Source organism: Gastrolobium bilobum, unplaced genomic scaffold, assembly GCF_033153095.1.
Source record: "Gastrolobium bilobum isolate Gb01-03AN ecotype WA unplaced genomic scaffold, APGP_CSIRO_Gbil_v1 utg20349, whole genome shotgun sequence".
Taxonomy (NCBI): domain Eukaryota; kingdom Viridiplantae; phylum Streptophyta; class Magnoliopsida; order Fabales; family Fabaceae; genus Gastrolobium; species Gastrolobium bilobum.
The window spans coordinates 202407-221250 of record NW_026896728.1 but is presented as its reverse complement, the minus strand read 5'-3'; the positions used below and the strand labels follow the sequence as shown (position 1 = coordinate 221250).

General features: G+C 41.0%; 1 non-coding gene across 1 annotated transcript; it reads left to right on the top strand.

Moving 5' to 3' along the window:
- The first annotated feature begins 7680 nt into the window (after window positions 1-7680).
- Window positions 7681-7787, top strand: LOC133301676 (small nucleolar RNA R71). The gene has a single exon (XR_009750230.1). It is a non-coding gene; the product is annotated as a small nucleolar RNA R71 (small nucleolar RNA).
- Window positions 7788-18844: the final 11057 nt, after the last annotated feature.

The following is an 18844-nucleotide window of genomic DNA, read 5'->3' as shown; positions in this document are numbered from 1 at the left end:
TTTTGCGCCTGCTTCAGTTTCTCTCGAATCATCTGGATCTGCTGGGTAGTATCTTGGACAAAGTCCAAACCAAACAACTCCTTATCTCCAACCTCAGACCAGCAGGTAGGAGTCCGACACCTCCTACCATACAATGCCTCGTGGGGTGCCATGCCCAGGCTAGTATGGAAACTGTTGTTATATGAAAACTCCACCAATGGTAGGTACATATCTCATGCTGAACCCTGCTCCAAAGTGCAAGCCCTCAACATGTCCTCCAAGGTCTGGATGGTCCGCTCAGTCTGTCCGTCAGTCTGAGGGTGATAGGCGGTAGTCAATCTCAACTGTGTACCGAAAGCTGCCTACAGCGCCTCCCAGAACCGAGATGTGAACTTCGGGTCCCTATCACTGATGATACTCTCGGGCACCCCGTGAAGCCTCACAATCTCGCGAACATACAGCTTGGCCAACTGCTCAGTAGTGTAGCTCACTTTCACTGGAAGAAAATGGGCAGACTTCGTCAATCTGTCCACAATGACCCAGATAGAGTCGCAGCCAACCTGAGTCTTCGGCAAACCCACCACGAAGTACATGGAAATGCTCTCCCATTTCCATTCCGGAATCTCAAGAGGTTGAAGCTTACTAGACGGCTTCTGGTGTTCTATCTTCACCTTCTGGCAAATCAAACACTTGGACACACACACAGCTATGTCCTTCTTCATACCCGGCCACCAGAAGTTTCTCTTCAAGTCCAGATACATCTTCGTAGCACCAGGGTGAACCGTGAACTAGCCCTTATGGGCCTCTGCCAAAACCTCTTCGGTCAACGGACGTCGAGGAACCACAATCCTCTTATGGAACAACAGAATTACGTCCTCATTTCATGACACACCGTCTTGGTTCTTCACGTAGTCCAGGAACTCTCTCTGCACTTGCGCCTCTTGGATCTTCTCCATAAGCTCATTCTTGACTCTCACAGTCTCCATCTCGAGAAATGTACCCCAAACAAGAAAGTCACCGACAAGTCTCGAAACTTCTCAATGACATCAAAGTCACCGATAAACAAACTAGATAGGCTCACGGATTTCCGACTCAGAGCATCAGCTACCACATTGGCCTTGCCAGGATGATACTTCAACTCAAAGTCGTAGTCCTTCAGAAATTTCATCCATCTCCTTTGCCTCATGTTCAGCTCCTTCTGATCAAACAAGTACTTCAGGCTCTTGTGATCACTGAACATAGCAAACTGCATACCAAACAGATAATGCCTCCAAATCTTGAAAGCAAAAACAATCGCAGCCAACTCCAAATCATGAGTCATGTAGTTCTTCTCATGATGCTTCAACTGCCTCGAAGCATAAGCAACAACTCTACCGGTCTGTATCAAAACACATCCCATCCCCTTTCCAGAAGCATCACAATAAAGCTCAAACTGCTCATCAGGATCAGAGATGATCAACACAGGAGCAGTTGTCAATCTCTCCTTCAACTCCTGAAAGCACTCCTCACACTCGTGAGTCCACACAAATGGAATCTCCTTCCGGGTAAGGTGATTCAGTGGAAGAACCATCGTGGAGAATCCCTTGATGAACCTCCGGTAATAACCTGCCAAACCCAAGAAACTCCTCCCTTCGGTAACCGTCTTGGGCCTCTCCCAATCCAGCACAGCTTCAATCTTGTTGGGATCCACTGCAACTCCCTCAGCAGAAATCACATGCCCAAGAAACTTCACAGACTTGAGCCAAAACTCACATTTAGAAGGCTTAGCATAAAGCTTTTTCTCCTTTAGCACTTGCAAAATAATCCTCAGATGCTCTGCATGCTCCTCCTCAGTCTTGGAGTAGATCAAGATATCGTCAATGAAGATGATCACAAACTTATCCAGGTACGGCTGGAAAATTCGATTCATGTAATCCATGAACACAGCAGGTGCATTCGTGAGTCCAAAAGGAATCACCAAATACTCAAAGTGACTGTATCTCGAACGAAACGCGGTCTTAGGGACATCTTCCGGCTTCACCCGAATCTGATGGTATTCGGACCGGAGATCAATCTTCGAATACACACAAGTACCCTTGAGCTGAACCAACAAATTATCAATAAGCGGAAGGGGATACTTGTTCTTGATCATCACCTTGTTCAACTGCCTGTAGTCGGTGCACAATCGCATACTCTCGTCTTTCTTCTTCACAAAGATGACCGGTGCTTCCCATGGAGACATACTCGGTCGAATGAAGTCTTTCGCTGAAAGATCCTCAATGTGCTTCTTCAGCTCCGCCAACTCTGGTGGCGACACCCGATATGGAGCTAATGAAATAGGCCCCACACCAGGCAACAAGTCTATGGAGAACTCTATCTCCCGCTGTGGCAGAAACTCAGGAATCTCCTCAGGAAACACCTCGAGAAATTCCCCAACCACAGGAATGCCAGTGATATCCTCATGTATCCCACTCACAAAACCTCCCAACATGACATAACCGAAAGCCCCTGCTCTCAAGGCTCTCCTAGCTTGCAGCAATGAAATATAAAGCGAGGAACTGGCTGTGGAATCACACGGAGACATCTCCACACGCTTAGCACAACAGTCAATCAATGCACAGTTCTTGGACAACCCATCCATGCCCAGAATAATCTCCAAGGTAGCCACCGAAAATCCTATCAGATCTACCAAAAAGTCACGGCCATCCCACTGAAACACGACATCTCGATGTACAGTGGTAGAATCACACTTCTCTCCGGTGGCGGTGGTCACCCTCAACGGTGGAGAAAGCATAGACATGGGCAACTCAAGCTCCACAACAATCAAGGTAGCAATAAAGGAATGCGTAGCCCTGTAGTCAAACAAGACATCAACAAAAGATCCACCAATGAAAACAGTACCTCTGACAAGGTTCGGAGTTTGGTCCTACTGCTACCGATCCAAAGTGTAAACTCGCCCCGTGGCATGTGGCACAGCAGGTGCCGAAGTACATGGAAGGCGAACCATCTGTAGTGAAACTGCCTGAACTGCCGTAGCTCTTGTCGTCGACGACAGACACTCTCTAGCATAGTGGCCCTCCTTGCCACATTGGAAACAAATAGTCTGACCTGTAGCACATGGCCCCAAATGAACCTTCCCACATCCCGTGCACCTGGGAGTAGGAGGTCTCGCTGCACTCCCTTGAGCTGAAGTCTTCTTGAACTGGCCAGGCGCCTGCCTAGCAGCAAACGACTTCCCTTTGCCCTTTCCAGCAAACTTCTGTCTTTCCAGGAAGTGGAACTAACCGTTCCCTTCGACTCTGCAATCTTGGCCCTCTTGGCCTTACTCGTCAAACAGACATCCTCTATGTCCCGAAACTGCTGCACCAGTGTCCCAAAATCTCTCGAAGTCTCCCCAGCAAGGGGAACAACTATCTCCTCACTAAGTCCCCTATGGAACATAGCAGCCAAGAAGGTCGGAGTAGGCACCACCATCCGAAAGTGTGCAAACTTCACCAGCTCATTAAACTTTTCCAGGTACTCGTCAACAGACAACGAACCCTGCACCAAACGGTCAAACTCCCCCTGCTTTCTCTACTGAGCATCATAAGGGAAGTATCGACCCAGAAAGCAATCCTATAAGAAAGGCCACGTCATCACACGACCCTGCATCTCAAAAGCGTGAGAGGTGTTCATCCACCACTCATGTGCATCGCCCTCCAGCATGTACGTCGTAAACATCAGCTTCTGTGGATCAGCACACTGCATGACCCGAAAGATCTTGTCCAATGCCTGAAGCCATCTCGCCGCAGCAATAGGATCATAAGACCCATCAAAGGAAGGTGGCTTATGCTTGCGGAAAGCATTAAGCCGACAGTCAAACACATCACGATCCTCAATCGGCTCCACATAGGGTTCCATCACCCCAGTAGCATGACCAGTGCCCTCAACATGGCTCTGGCTTTCGTCTTGCAGGCTACGTGGAGGTGGTGGCGGAGGGAACTGACCAACACCAGGACCAGCCCTCATCTCCTCCAACACGACCCTCATCATGGTCATGTTCGCCAGGCGGTTCGCCTCCAAAACATCCTCAGTGGCTTTCCTGTTCGCCTCTCTGACAGTGTCCAACATAGCCTGGTTTTCCATTCTCATGGCCTACTGGTCGACTAGTTGAGCCGCCTGCATGTCAGCCAATGCAGCCAAGACAGGATCAGGTTGATCCTCGCTAGTGTCTCGGTTCCTCCGAGGTTGTACTATGACTCTGCACAAGTTACACAAAAAATGAGTTGATTAGGCCCACGCAATGTGGTCACATATGCATTATCATAACAAAACTCAATAGAGAGAACTCACAGACACGACTTACAATAAAACATCCTAAGTTATTGCAATACATACAGGCTTTTCCCTAGAAAGTGCTCTGATACCATAAAATGTAACACCCTTGGTATACCCGGTTTGTTAACATGTCATCGTATTAAGCCACACTTAATTAAAAATGTGGATTATCTTTTTCTTTTCAATTATGACGTCAATATACTTAGCCAAGTTGATTACTTAATCATTTTCATAAAACATCGTCTGTATGTAAATTGCAAAAGAAAGCTAACTGAATTACCTCATAGATAAATAAGTGAGTATCTAAATCACAGATCTACAACACGTAGTCCAGACAATATCCTGATACATTAATACAATCCAAACTACGAATCAGAAAGTCAAGTCAATGTGGCATGGACAATCCCCAAGCTCACTGAATAAATGACATAATCAACAGAGTCTCAACAACAACATCAAATGAAGCTATAAGCATGATATCAATAGTCAAAGATCAGCATCCAAGCATAAGCAGATAAACATCAATCAACTAAGCTCCGGCCTCCTGCCGCTAGAGGTCTCAACCCCTGGGTTACCTGAACCTGAAATAAGCGCCCCAAACGTGGGGTGAGATCTCTAAACAGAAATCTCAGTAAGACAAGGGGTCCTCAAGGATCTTCCACCCCAAGCTCACTTACATGTGCAATTGGCGGGGGTGAGTACCATCCCGTAAGTTGGGTGTTGGCTGGGGGTGAAAACCATCAGATGGGAACGAATTTACGCCCCATCAAACACCCCAAAACTAAAATGTTGGTTGTCCTCAAACAACTCAGAAATATTGTATTAGTCTGCCAAATTTAAAAGAATAGCATAACAGAAAGGAACTTGAGCCAGCGAGCAACTATGAACTTTTCAGAAAATGAACTACTCTTCATAGTAAATAGTAAGAGGATTCTGCCCCCAGATAAGATAAGGTTGCTGATCTTTTTTCTCACTGTCACTCATGGGTTGGTGTTTGCTCTGTCCATTCCTGGATGTGATTCTTCAGAACTTGCCTTTCTACTGCGTTCCTATGAAGTACAGCTGTCTTTCATTCCAAGGATTCTTTGATGGGTAAGTATATGGAAATGTGGAAGAAGTGGTGGTCTGATTTGTGGGACCAAGGAACGTTTAACTTTTGTGTCTTTGAATTTGGACTTTTTCTGTTTTTGAGGGAACACCTTTTCTTGAACCTTTTTCCCCCTTTGGAGGAAGGTTTTCTGGTTTTTCTTGAATTCTTTTGAATGGATGTTCCTCTTTTTTTCTTCTTTGTTTTTCTTCTATCCTTTTTTTTTTGTTCATTGTTGAGTACGCTTCTTGTTCTTTTTGATTGACCAGATGGTGTATCATGGAGGTGAGGTGAGTGTGTAATTCTGTTTTGATCCTTGACAGATGAATTCATCTGTCTTCAATAGTACTTACAGCATTAAGGCAAGCTGAGGAGTTTCATTGTGATTACACCTCTGGAACGCTCTCAGAAGTAGGTGTTTGGCATTTTTCGTTCCTTACCAGTTTGAGTTCACACAGATCAGCTTCTTTCAAAAATCTGAGGATTAAATTCCCTGCACTGTTTCTATTTTCAAGTACTCAGAGAAAGAACAAGCATGATTAGTCAGTGACTTTGTGTTTCATGTATGTTAGTTAATCCAAAAGAATTGGGCAGTCTTAATACTACAACTAAAATGCATGTATATACGAAACAGTTTGATCAAAAAAGATTAATTACAAGGGAACAGAAAGAAAAAGAAATTAAAACAGAACTGAAAATATACTAAGCTAAGATAGATAGAAGGGTTTTCTCCTTTTCATTGGGGATTGTGTGGTTAGGGACCACCCCAAAACCACGTTCCTGGAACGGAACGTACTTTATTTGGACTTTTTGGAGAGGAACATCAAATGTTCCCTCCTTTTTGGGAGCTATGTGGTTATGGATAACTACCCCAAAACTTTGCTCTTTGTCAGAGAGCAAATGTATCTACTGGGTTGCCTCCCAGTCAGCGCTTAGTTTAATGTCTTTAGCTAGACATGGTACTTACCTCTCAGAGAGCGAATGTCTTTAGCTTGTTGGGTGTCTCCTATAATGCAAGGAATAGTGAAGCTTCCTGGGTCTTGAAGCTTAGGTGGGAGTCTGCCTAAGTACTGGCAACTCTCTTGTGTCATTTTTACAGTCTCATATTCCGTTATTCCTCTTTTTTTTAGAGGACATCTTTCATGAATTTTACGTACCTGGGCATCTGTTCTAGTGCGTCCACCAGAAGAATGTTGATGTGAAGTTGTTTTAAAATGTCCAGGAACTTTCCAAAGTGCTTATCCTCCTGTTGCTTTTTTATCCTCTGAAGGAACGAGATTTTTGTGGGTAGTTGCCTGCATTGGGTTGGATTAATTGGTTGACTTTTGTCCACCTGGTCTTTATCGGTTTCAGCTTCTTTTTCAGGCTCCGGGTTCTGTTCATCTGTGGTTGGTGGTTGTTGTTGTGCTTTTGGATTTACTTCAGATGCTTTCTTCTGTCCCTTTTCCTTTGACAGAGTTGTGGGTTGTGTAGTGGCTTTCCCACTTCTTAAGGTGACTGCCTTGATTTGCTCTGAAGAGGGATTAAATGCTTTCTGTGGTGAGGTTGTTGAGGGAACGTCAGTCTTCCCTGTTAGTGATCCTGGTGCTCTTGTTTGGAGATTGGCAGCAATCTGTCCCAGATGGGACTCAATGTTCCTGACCACTGCATCATTCCTGGTGACATATTCCTTGACATAATTTTCCAGGGTATTGATGCGTTGGTCATTTCTGTGGAACGGAACGTAGTTGTTTCTCCTTTGTTCAAACGTTCCACTGCTGCTGCTTTGTTGATATTGCTGCTGTTGATTGGATGGTCTTTGGTGTATGGGTGGCTTCCATTGGGGGTTGTGATTCTGATCCTTGATGATAGTTCCTCCAGGGCTTGAATTTGTATTACGTCCTTCCTGTTGATTGTCTTTGGTGAAGTTCCTATTGCCAAAATTCTCTGCATAACACACCAATGCAGTGGATGGGCAGTCTGTTGAGTCATGAAGGTCACCACAGGCTGAGCATGGTTCTGGTTCAGCTGGCTTGAGTTGTAAGACTTCCATCCTTGGTGCTTCTTGGTCGGCTTTTAGGTTCTTCACTTCATTCATGAGTGATGCCAGCTAGGCTTCCATGGCAGTTTGTTTATCTAGTTCTAGCATGCCTGGCTTCCTCACTGGGCTCACTCTGTCTATTGGCCATTGGAGACATCTTTTAGCAGTCTCTTCTATGATTTCATATCTTGATTCAAGTGTTCCTGTAAAAAAATATCCTCCTGCAGCAAAATCTAAGTGAGACTGAGAAGTATGATCAAGTCATTTATAGAAAGATTGTAACACTCCCCAACTTTCTACCCCATGGTTTGGACATTTTCTTATGATGTCCTTGTATCTCTCCCATGCTTCATAGAGATTTTCTCCATGAAACATTCTGAAGTTAGAGATTTCAGCTCTAACATCAGCTTGTCGAGACATTGTGAGAAACCTCTCTATGAACTTGTTAGAGAGTTCTTCCCATGTGTGGATTGACCCAGGGGTGAGAGTTTTCATCCATGTTTTTGCTTTTAAGCCTAAGGAGTGAGGGAACAACCTCATTCTCATGCTCTCTTCTGTTACACCCTCAGCTTTAAAATTGTCACAGATATCATGGAATGTGGTGAGGTGTGTGTAAGGATCTTCTGCAGGGAGTCCATTGAAGACCCTTACTTCCCTAATCATGTGAAACATGATAGGTTTTAGTTCAAAATTTGGTGCTACAAGGGGAAGGATTACTCCCCTATCTGGTCTGTTCCTGAAAGGAGCAGCCAAAGTTCTGAAGTTCTGTTCAGGGGGAACCTCTTCATTGTTATTATTGTGATCAGCCATGTTTTCAAAAAATCTTTCCCTGAGGTTCCTTCTTCTCCTATGGAGTGTGCGTTCTGGCTCAGGATCAAAGAGAAACTCAGGTACTTCAATGGAGTGGTTAGAGCCTGTTTCAAACTCTTCACTCATAAACCAATAGCACAGGGCATATATATGCACAGCAGATTCAGTGATAAAGAAGAAAATATAAAAGTAAAGTCAGATATACAGTATATGTGTTAGAAGACAATGATAAGAACAACAGTTAGTGTTTCTATCCCCGGCAACGGCGCCAAAAACTTGTTGGGTGGTTTGTTGATGGTGGAAAATATAAGTTCTGATAGGGGACGTTCCTCTGTTCTTGTAGAACACAGATTCGTTCCCTTAGTTCCAACCCAAGTGCGCAAGTGCACGCATCACTGCTACATTGTATTAATGCCTAAATTATCGTTCCCACGAGGATAGAGTCCTAATTATTTTCTTACACTGTTTTATAAAGAATGAAAATGAGAAGAAAAGTTAGTAAATGAACTATCTGGTCAAACGTTCCCTACTGTCTTGACAACGTTTCTCAAGAACAGTAAGTTCAATCTGCTGGCAAATAATTTCTCGCTGCGTTATATATGTGATCCTTCCTGTTTAGAAGAAGGTGAGATAATAATCATTGGAGTGTTATAGATACAAGATTAAATAAAGGAAAGAAAACTTACTAAAACAGTAATAGCTATAGCCAAGAGACAACAGGGTGATGGTTTAAACAGTTTAACAGAAGGAACAGATTCACTGCTACACTCTTAAAGAGGCTGTTTCATCTGCTCAAGACTTCGCACTTTTTGGCTTTGTCCCAGTTTCTTGTCTGCCAACTCTGATTCCTCAGCTCATGGACTAGATGGCCCACAAGTTTTCATATTCCTATGGCTCACTTGACTCCAATAGGACTTAGTACAGAACCTTAACATGGACGAGTTGGCCCCTTATTCCTAAGGTGACCAGTAGCATTTTTGCCATGACATCTACCTTCCCCCAATGGCTAAGCTGTCTGAAATCCCTTCCTTATGGAAGTTCCTTTCTCAGTATGTACCCAATTTCCTTTGGCGCACAATAAATATAGCTTACTTAGCCAAAGAAATACAAAAAGCTTCAGCCAAGAGTTTTGAAAACAGTTCTTTAAGAGTTTCACAGTTTTTCCATTCCACAGATAGTTCAGCTCATGGCTGATAGTTTAAACATAATTATTCTCCACTGAAATCACATAGACCCGAGATTCAGTCAAGAGATAACGATTGGAACGAAGAGAAAAATACTTATATTAATTTAAAAAACAGTTACAAAAAGAACCAGAAAATGGAGAAAGATGGTTTAATGCTCGTGAGGAGTCTTAAGGTTTGATACAGAGCAAAGGGGATGGGTTGTCACTTGACTACAGTTACAACTTAAATAAAACTAAGTTACTGACTACTACTACTACTAGGTGATCTTCTTCCTTCTGGACTTTAATCCCTCCAGAATCTGATGATGTTTTTGTATGAGGGTGGTCCTATTTATAGATGGAAGGAGAGTGGCAAGCTTGTAAATCCTTTGGAGCAAGTGACTTGAATGAGGGGACGGGACAGTGGCAGCAGAGTATGGAAGCTTGCGTGAATTGCTGAATGGAACAGGGTTTGGTGATGATTAGCCGTTTTTTGCAGGCCTTCCCATGTTTTGCTTCTGTTCTCAGCCAATGAGAACTCTTGATTTCCTGCTCTTCACGTTTCCAGCTGCTCAGTTGGTGCACCGCCTTGCTTTTTAGAAGTCTTTAACTCTATGTTACCTGCAAAGTGTACAGAAGCATTAAATGAATGGAGCAGGTGCATTAAATGCGTCTCAGTCCGTTCCCCTTTTAATATTTTTTAAAGGAATACGTTACCATCCGTTCCCCCACTGTGTTTTTGTCACAGATGTGTAAAACAAGTGATTTTCATGCTGAAGTTGCTCATCCGATGAGGGAACATATGGTATTTTGCCATCAAAATGGGCTTAGATGGGAACGAAATTACGTCCCATAACCATCCCAGTCCAACGTTGATCATGCGACTTTAACAAAGAGTTGGTAAATTAGCGCTTGTATTTATCGAAAATGTGAAACTCTGCCTCATTAAAAACCTTTCCCAGTAAAACCCATTGGGACAAAACATGGGAAAGGAAAAGAGTGCAGGAAGTGTTACATGGTAGTTTAACTATAATATTTCTTGAGCTTATCTGCGTTCCACTCCCTCGGTATGCCTTTTCCCCCAAGCGTCTCTAGGGAGTAAGTTCTTTTCCCCAGTTTGTTAGCTATCTGGTAAGGTCCTTCCCAGTTTGGGGCGAGCTTTCCTTCTCGGGCTTTCTTGTTGCCTATGTCTGCTTTTCTAAGAACCAAATATTTTTCTTCGAAATTCCGGGAAATGACTTTCTTGTTATAATAAGTGGCTGACTTTTCTTTCAAAAGATGGTCAGACTGGGAGGCAAACCCTCTGAGCTCGTCCAACAGGTCCAAAGCTTCCTTCAGATTTTGAGTATTGGCGACCTCGGTAAAGTGTACCCGTCGCCAGGAGGGTTCCCCGATTTCAACGGGAATCATGGCTTCAGTGCCGTAAGTCAGTCTGAAAGGCATCTCCCTGGTGGAAGATTGGGCGGTTGTCCTGTATCCCACAGTACGTTGTCGAGGTTGTAACGACCCGAAAGTAAAAAATAATGACAATGGAGTCGCCACCAATTTTATTTATTGTTGAAAAATTGGAAAACCTTTTATTGCAAACTGGTCTTTAAAATTATAGATCAAAGGTTCGGGAGTCTAATTATGCGCAGGGAAGGGTGGAAACTTAATCCCACTGCACCCCTGACACATCCGTTGCAAAACGGTTACCTTAAATTAATTGTGCGAATTATTAATAGATTTTAAAAATATTTGTTTTATCCCTTAAAAAAATAAATATGATTGATTAGGAAGTAGGAAGACTAAATTATTAAAATTTTATTTTAGCTTGACGGAAAGAGCTCCGCTTCGACGTATCCTCTGGTGTAGTGAAGAATTGAAAGCTACGTCGTTCTTCAAAAAAAACATATTTGCGTGCTGATTATTTTGATTTAAATTTAGAAGTTTCAAATTACTAAGCTGTCACAACTAAAATAATCTTAAGTGATAATTGCAGGATTAACAAGTTGTCTCAACTCAGCTAATCCTTTATTATGAAAAATAAGTAAATTTTATTTTAGCTTGACGAAAAGAGTTCCGCTCCGACGTATCCTCCGGTACAGTGAGAAATTCAAAGCTACGTCGTTCTTAAAAATTATTTGTGTACTGGTTGGCTTTAATTTTTTAAAATTATTTTAAAGAAATTATTTTGAAGGCTTCGGATTACCAAGTTGTCACAACTAAAATAACCCAAAAAATACTACGAGATTAACAAGGCGTCACGTCAAAATTAATCCCTAATTATAAAAAAACATAAAATAATACAAAATAATAAATTTGAAATAGATTTGGGTCATCAAGTTGTCTCAACCAAAATGACCCAAAAAAGCTAGGAGATTAACAATGCGTCACGCCAAAATTAATCCCTAATTATAAAAAAACAAATAAAATAATACAAAATAATAAATTTGAAATAGACTTGGGTCATCAAGTTGTCTCAACCAAAATGATCCAAAAAAAACTATGAGATTAACAAGGCGTCACACCCAAAATCAATCCCTAATATAATTTTTAAGCTATATAAGAAAACTTCTAATAAAACATGAAAAACATAAAATAATAGACAATTATAAGAAAATTCTTAACGAATAAAGAATATAAAAGCATACATAAAAAAGAAAATTTTTAACTAAAAAGGAGGTAAATGGACTTACCTCAAAGATGATCAAAACTTGGTGTATGGAGCCAAGTTGTAGAAAATCCCCCAAATTTCCCAAAAAGGAAAAAAAGTAGAGAAAATTGGTAATTAAAATTTTACTATGACACTAACTTAGTTTTAAACCAAGCTCAAGTGTCTTGTATTTTGGGTCTCCAAGAGTATGTTTGAAGGAAGGGGAAGAGGCTCTTTATATAGAGGGAAGGGAGGAGGAAGGAATGAGAAATGGGTAATGTGGGACTTCTTAGGAAAATTGATTTTTTCAATGTGGACAGCCATTTTGCGACAACCATATCTCACACCAGAGGGCTTAGCTTGAAAATCGGTCCGGTCACATTGAAGTATCATATGCGAGGAACATGCCGACCAAATTTGAGGAAGATCAGACGGTTCATTTGAGGTAAATGATCCTTGCAAAGTTTTTTGTGCTCACACTAGAATCAATTTTTTTGTACTGTGGCAAAGTTTTTGAAAGGTTTGGTTTTTTTTTAGAAGAAATTTAAAATGAAGACAATAAGGTAAAAGGCATGAGAAACATGAATAAGCAATTGGATTTGAAGCAAAGGTTAGGAATAGAAACAAAAGAAAGAAGAGGAAAGAAAATGCAAATACGCATTTCAGATAATGTCTCAAGAAAATAAACATAGGTCCAAAATAGTACAACTAAACAATAGCTTCGAAGCAATCACGTCAGATATTGGATTGAAGTTTCACATGATTCATTCCAAGCTCTCATTCGTTGGATCAATTGTACTCTCTATGGATACTTTTCTAGCCTTAGCCAAAACTTCAATCCTTTCTCCGGCAGCTATAAGGTCAGCAAAGTCTTGGTATACAACACCAACAATTGACTCAACATGGAGAGGCCCCAAAGTTCCTATGAAGTAAGAACACATTTCTGATAATATCAATGGCGGTCGGACTTTTGTTGCGAGAGTCCTCCATCTTTGGGCATATTGCTTGAAAGTTTCCTCATTCCCAATTTGCAGGGATCCTAACTATTCTCGAGTTGGAGTAGTATCCAAATTGAATCGATATTGATTCATAAACATGTCTGCCAGATCTTTCCAGCAAGATATCTTAGAATGATCTAATTGAATATACCATTCTAGGGCTGGACTAGTCAAACTCTCATGGAAGAAGCCAATAAGAAACCTCTCATGCTTGGACCATATTACCATTTTGGTGCAATAGGTTTTCAAATGACGAAGCGGATTGGTATTCCCGTTGTATTTGGAAAAATTCGGGACAACAAAGTCTTTAGGAATAACAACATCCATTGGGAAGTATAACTTTTCTACCGAGATCCACAAGAACATGCCCCTTGGATGACTTTAATCTTTTCCTCAATTTTCTCTATCCAGACTTCCTTCTTCTTGTCTTTCTGAACTAAGGCAGAATTAATCCCCGAGTTGAACCCTGTTGATGCATGAGTATGTGCCTCATTGTTAGCATCCCTTTCCCTAGTAGATTGGGTCATTAACAAATTGAGAAATTCTTTTATGCCTTTCATTGTTTCTTCCATCTTATTCAATCTCTCTCGCATTTCTTCCACTTCTTTGAACATGTCTCTCCCCTCTTGATTGTTTGCCTCCATTCTGATCCTAGATTTGATGTTGTGAACTTAGGTTTGATTGGTATAGCCTTTCCTCGATCAAAAGGTTTGCCTAAAATATTATTATCATTCATTTTTTTTCATTTTTGCATAAAGATGAAATAGAAAGAAATAATGAAAATGATATGCAACATGTAAAATGCAAATTTTTCTTTGTTTCTTTTTTTTTTTATTTTGGAAATATGAAGGTAATGCAATGCCTAGCATGTTTTGTTTTGCAAAATGTAAAAATAGATGAAGGATAAGTGTTTCAATAATGTTGATTTTAAAAAATGTTAATATATACATCAATATGCTATATGCAAGGATGAAAATAAAGAGTTAGAAGGAAAATTGCCCCATTTTGTGTCCTGAATTAGTTAATAATGGATGGTCAATAGGTCATTCTATACAGTGAATAATTTCAGTTGGTAGTTGAATGACTGTAACAATTTTGGCCACTAGAGTTAAGATCTCATTTCAAAAAATGGCCAAACAGGATGTACATCCAAAATGACAATAATTACGAAAGAGTCACACTCTAGCCGAGGTTTTCGCGATAACCAAACAGGATGTACATCCAAAATGGCTACCACTACACAACCTCTCTCCTATCTTAAGCTGCACTCGGACCCAGGTATATGGCCCCACTCATACGTGTGTGATGAATGTGTAGGTGTTGTGCGTAACCCAATCAGCAAAATAATTGAGAGCAATAATATAATAACACAAAAAGTGTCCCATTCTAAAGTCGGAGCCAATCATCACATCTATCACACACATATCAAGATATAAGAAACAAGAATAAAAAAATTGCAAAATAAAAAGAGAAAGACAAAATGAAGCAAACTAACAAACTAAAGGGAAGTAAAACAAATATATAAAAACTACTATGAATTCGCACAATTAATTAAAATAGGCTTGACTCTCTAAAATCCCCAGTGGAGTCGCCATCTGTAACGACCCGAAATTAAAAAATAATGACAATGGAGTCGTCACCAATTTTATTTATTTTGGAAAAATTGGAAAACCTTTTATTGCAAAATGGTCTTTAAAATTATAGATCAAAGGTTCGGGAGTCTAATTATGCGCTGGGAAGGGTGGAAACTTAATCCCACTGCACCTCTGACACATCCATTGCAAAACGGTTACCTTAAATTAATTGTGTGAATTATTAATAGCTTTTAAAAATATTTGTTTTATCCCTTCAAAAAGTAAATATGATTGATTAGGAAGTAGGAAGACTAAATTATTAAAATTTTCTTTTAGCTTGACAGAAAGAGCTCCGTTCCGACGTATCCTCCGGTGCAGTGAAGAATTCAAAGCTACGTCATTCTTCAAGAAAAACATATTTGCGTGCTGATTATTTTGATTTAAATTTAGAAGTTTCAGATTACTAAGCTGTAACAACTAAAATAATCTGAAGTGATAATTGCAGGATTAACAAGCTGTCTCAACTCAGCTAATCCTTTATTATGAAAAATAATAAAATTTTATTTTAGCTTGACGAAAAGAGTTCCGATCCGACGTATCCTCCGGTACAATGAGGAATTGAAAGCTACGTCGTTCTTTAAAATACTACATGATTAACATATTTTTAAAGAAATTATTTTGAAGGCTTCAAATTACCAAGTTGTCACAACTAAAATAACCCAAAAAATACTACGAGATTAACAAGGCGTCACGCCAAAATTAATCCCTAATTATAAAAAAAAACATAAAATAATACAGAATAATAAATTTGAAATAGATTTGGGTCATCAAGCTGTCTCAACCAAAATGACCCAAAAAAAGCTAGGGGATTAACAATGAGTCACGCCAAAATTAATCCTTAATCATAAAAAAACAAATAAAATAATACAAAATAATAAATTTGAAATAGACTTGGGTCATCAAGTTGTCTCAACCAAAATGACCCAAAAAAATTATGAGATTAACAAGGCGTCACGCCCAAATCAATCCCTAATATAATTTTTAAGCTATATAAAAAAACTTCTAATAAAACACGAAAAACATAAAATAATAGACAATTATAAGAAAATTCCTAACAAATAAAGAATATAAAAGCATACATAAAAAAGAAAATTATTAACTAAAAAGGAGGTAAATGGACTTACCTCAAAGATGATCAAAACTTGGTGTATGGAGCCAAGTTGTAGAAAATCTCCCTAATTTCCTAGAAAGGAAAAAAAATAGAGAAAATTGATAATTAAAATTTTACTATGACATTAACTTAGTTTTAAACCAAGCTCAAGTGTCTTGTATTTTGGGTCTCTAAGAGTGTGTTTGAAGGAAGGGGAAGAGGCTCTTTATATAGAGGGAAGGGAGGAGGAAGGAATAAGAAATGGGTAATGTGGGACTTCTTAGGAAAATTGATTTTTTTTCATTGTGGACAGCCATTTTACGACAACCATATCTCACACCAGAGGGCTGAGCTTGAAAATCGGTCTAGTCACATTGAAGTATCATATGCGAGGAACATGCCGACCAAATTTGAGGAAGATCAGACGGTTCATTTGAGGGAAATGATCCTTGCAATATGGCTACCCGAAATTGCATCTATTCTAACAAAACTAACAGCCCATCTTTCGAAATCTATATCTGATGCTAGGAGGCTCAGTTCGAAAATCTGTTCGGTCAGATTGTAGTATTACATGAGGGGAACACGCTGACAAAATTGGAGGACGATCGGACGGTTCATTTTGGAGAAATGACCCTCACAAAATCACTGCTCACTGTAGTAATGTCCAGAAAAACTTGTGCGGATTTGAATTTTTTGGGAATGATATTTGAGATCCAGTCAAGAAATCCACCAGTCGATATGAAGAACGATGAGTCAAGATCTTGCTAAAAAAATTTTAGCTCGATCGGACGGTGGATGAAGGACATATCGCGGCTGGAACATGTCCTACTCAAAAATATGTGATCTGAAATGGCCCTTCTTCCCTTTTTCATCTTTTTGATTTCTCTCTTCCTTTTTTCCTTATTGAAGGATAAAAATATGTGTTCATAACTTCAATTTTTATTTTCTTTTTCTTTTTTTATTTTTATTTCTTTTTGTATTTTTTGTTATTTTTAAAAATTTGGGACAAAATTGGGAGTTCGCAGAGGTTGTCTACCAACGCCCCCTTGTGTGTTTCCAGCTTCTTCTTAATTCCTTTGGCCAGCATTTTGTTGGCCGACTCCACTAAGCCGTTGGACTGGGGGTGTTCAACTGCGGCAAAGTGATGTCGGATCTGCAGACTACTTATTAACTCCCGGAATTTGGCGTCGGTGAATTGGGTACCATTATCTGTAATGACTTCCGCCGGGATACCGAAGCGGTAGACGATACTTCTCCAAAAGAACTTCCTTGCTCTCTGAGATGTAATTGTGGCCAAGGGTTCTATCTCTACCCACTTGGTAAAGTAGTCAATGGCGACAATTAACCATTGGACTCGGCCAGCCGCCATGGGAAAAGGACCTAGAATGTCGAGTCCCCACTTGTAGAAAGGACAAGGTGGGGTGATTGACGTCATTTCTTCAGGTGGAGCTTTGTGTATGTCGGCAAACCTCTGGCATTTTCACATTTTTTGACATTCTCATGGGCGTCACGCTCCATGGTTGGCCAATAAAATCCACCTCTTAGTGCCTTTTTTTGTTAGCGAGTGACCGCCCATGTGGTGGCCGTTGATCCCTTCATGGATTTCCTCTAAAACGTACAGAACATCGCCAGGGTTCAGACATTTCAGGAGTGGGGTTGAGACTCCTCGCTTGTACAATCGCCCTTGTACCAAGCAGAAATGGGCACTTCTTCGTATAATCTTTCTAGCTTCCTTTTGGTCGAGAGGTAGGACACCTTCAGCTAAGTAGTTGACAATGGGCGTGATCCAGGTCTCTTCGGCGACTTCAGGCTTTGACTCTGAAATGCTCATGACTATGCATGCGTTAGGCATATTCTGTTGGATTATAGAGCGATTGTTACCTGGGCTTTTGGTGCTTGCTAACTTGGCGAGGATATCTGCCCTAGTGTTTTCAGCACGCCTGATATGCTCCACCTCGACACTTTCAAAGCTTTGGATTAACTCTTTGACCTTCTCTAAGTACCTGCACATTAACAGTCCTTTGGTTTGGTATTCACTGGAGATCTGAAACGTTACTAATTGGGAGTCACTGAAGACTTTGAGACTTCTGGCGCCCATCTCCTTTGCTTGAATTAGGCCTGCAATCATGGCCTCATACTCCGCCTGGTTGTTTGTGGTATTGAATTCGAAAGACAGGGAATGTTCGACAGCAACACCGTCTGGATTTTCAACTATCATTCCTGCACCTGAACCTTTGGCGTTTGATGAGCCATCAACGTATAGTTTCCATATCGCCGAAATTGGCGCCTCAGCGATCTGGGCACTGAGCGGAGGACTTTGTGTCATCTCAGCAATGAAATCTGTGAGGGCTTGAGCTTTGATGGCGGTTCTTGGCTCATAGTTGATCTGGTATTCTGAGAGCTCAATCGCCCAGGACATCATTTGTTCTGCGAGGTCTGGCTTGTGCAAGACTTGGCGGATGGGTTGATTGGTTCTGAAAATGATGGGGTGGCACTGGAATTACGGCCTCAGCCTTCGTGCCGTGAAAATGAGTGTGAGGGCGAATTTTTCAACTTGCTGATACCGCAACTCAGCCCCTTGCAACACTTTGCTGATGAAGTAAATCGGCTTTTGGCCTTCCTCCTTTAGCTCTCTGACCAACGTCGCGCTGATGGCCTCAGTACCAACCGCGAGGTATAAATACAAATTTTTGCCACTCTCTGGTTTAGTGAGGACTGGCGGGCAGGACAGGGCCCTTTTGAACTCCTGGAAAGCTCTTTCACACTCATCGGACCATGCAAAAGACGTACCTTTTTTAAGCAACCCAAAAAGGGGAGTGGTTTGTGTATGTAATTCGCTAAGAAACGTGTTAGGGCTACCAGTCTTCCAGTCAGCTGCTGAACTTCCTTGACTGTTTGCGGGCTTCGTATTTCGATGACCGCTTTGCACTTATCAGGATTAACCTCGATGCCTCTCTCGGTTAGCATGAAGACTAGAAATTTGCCCGTCGGAATGCCAAAAGCGCACTTACTCGGGTTGAGTCGCATGTTGTACTTTCGCAGCCTATTGAACACGCCCTGAAGATGCGTCAAGTGTTGTTCCGTTGTTTGAGATTTGGCGATCATATCATCAATGTAGACTTCCACGCTG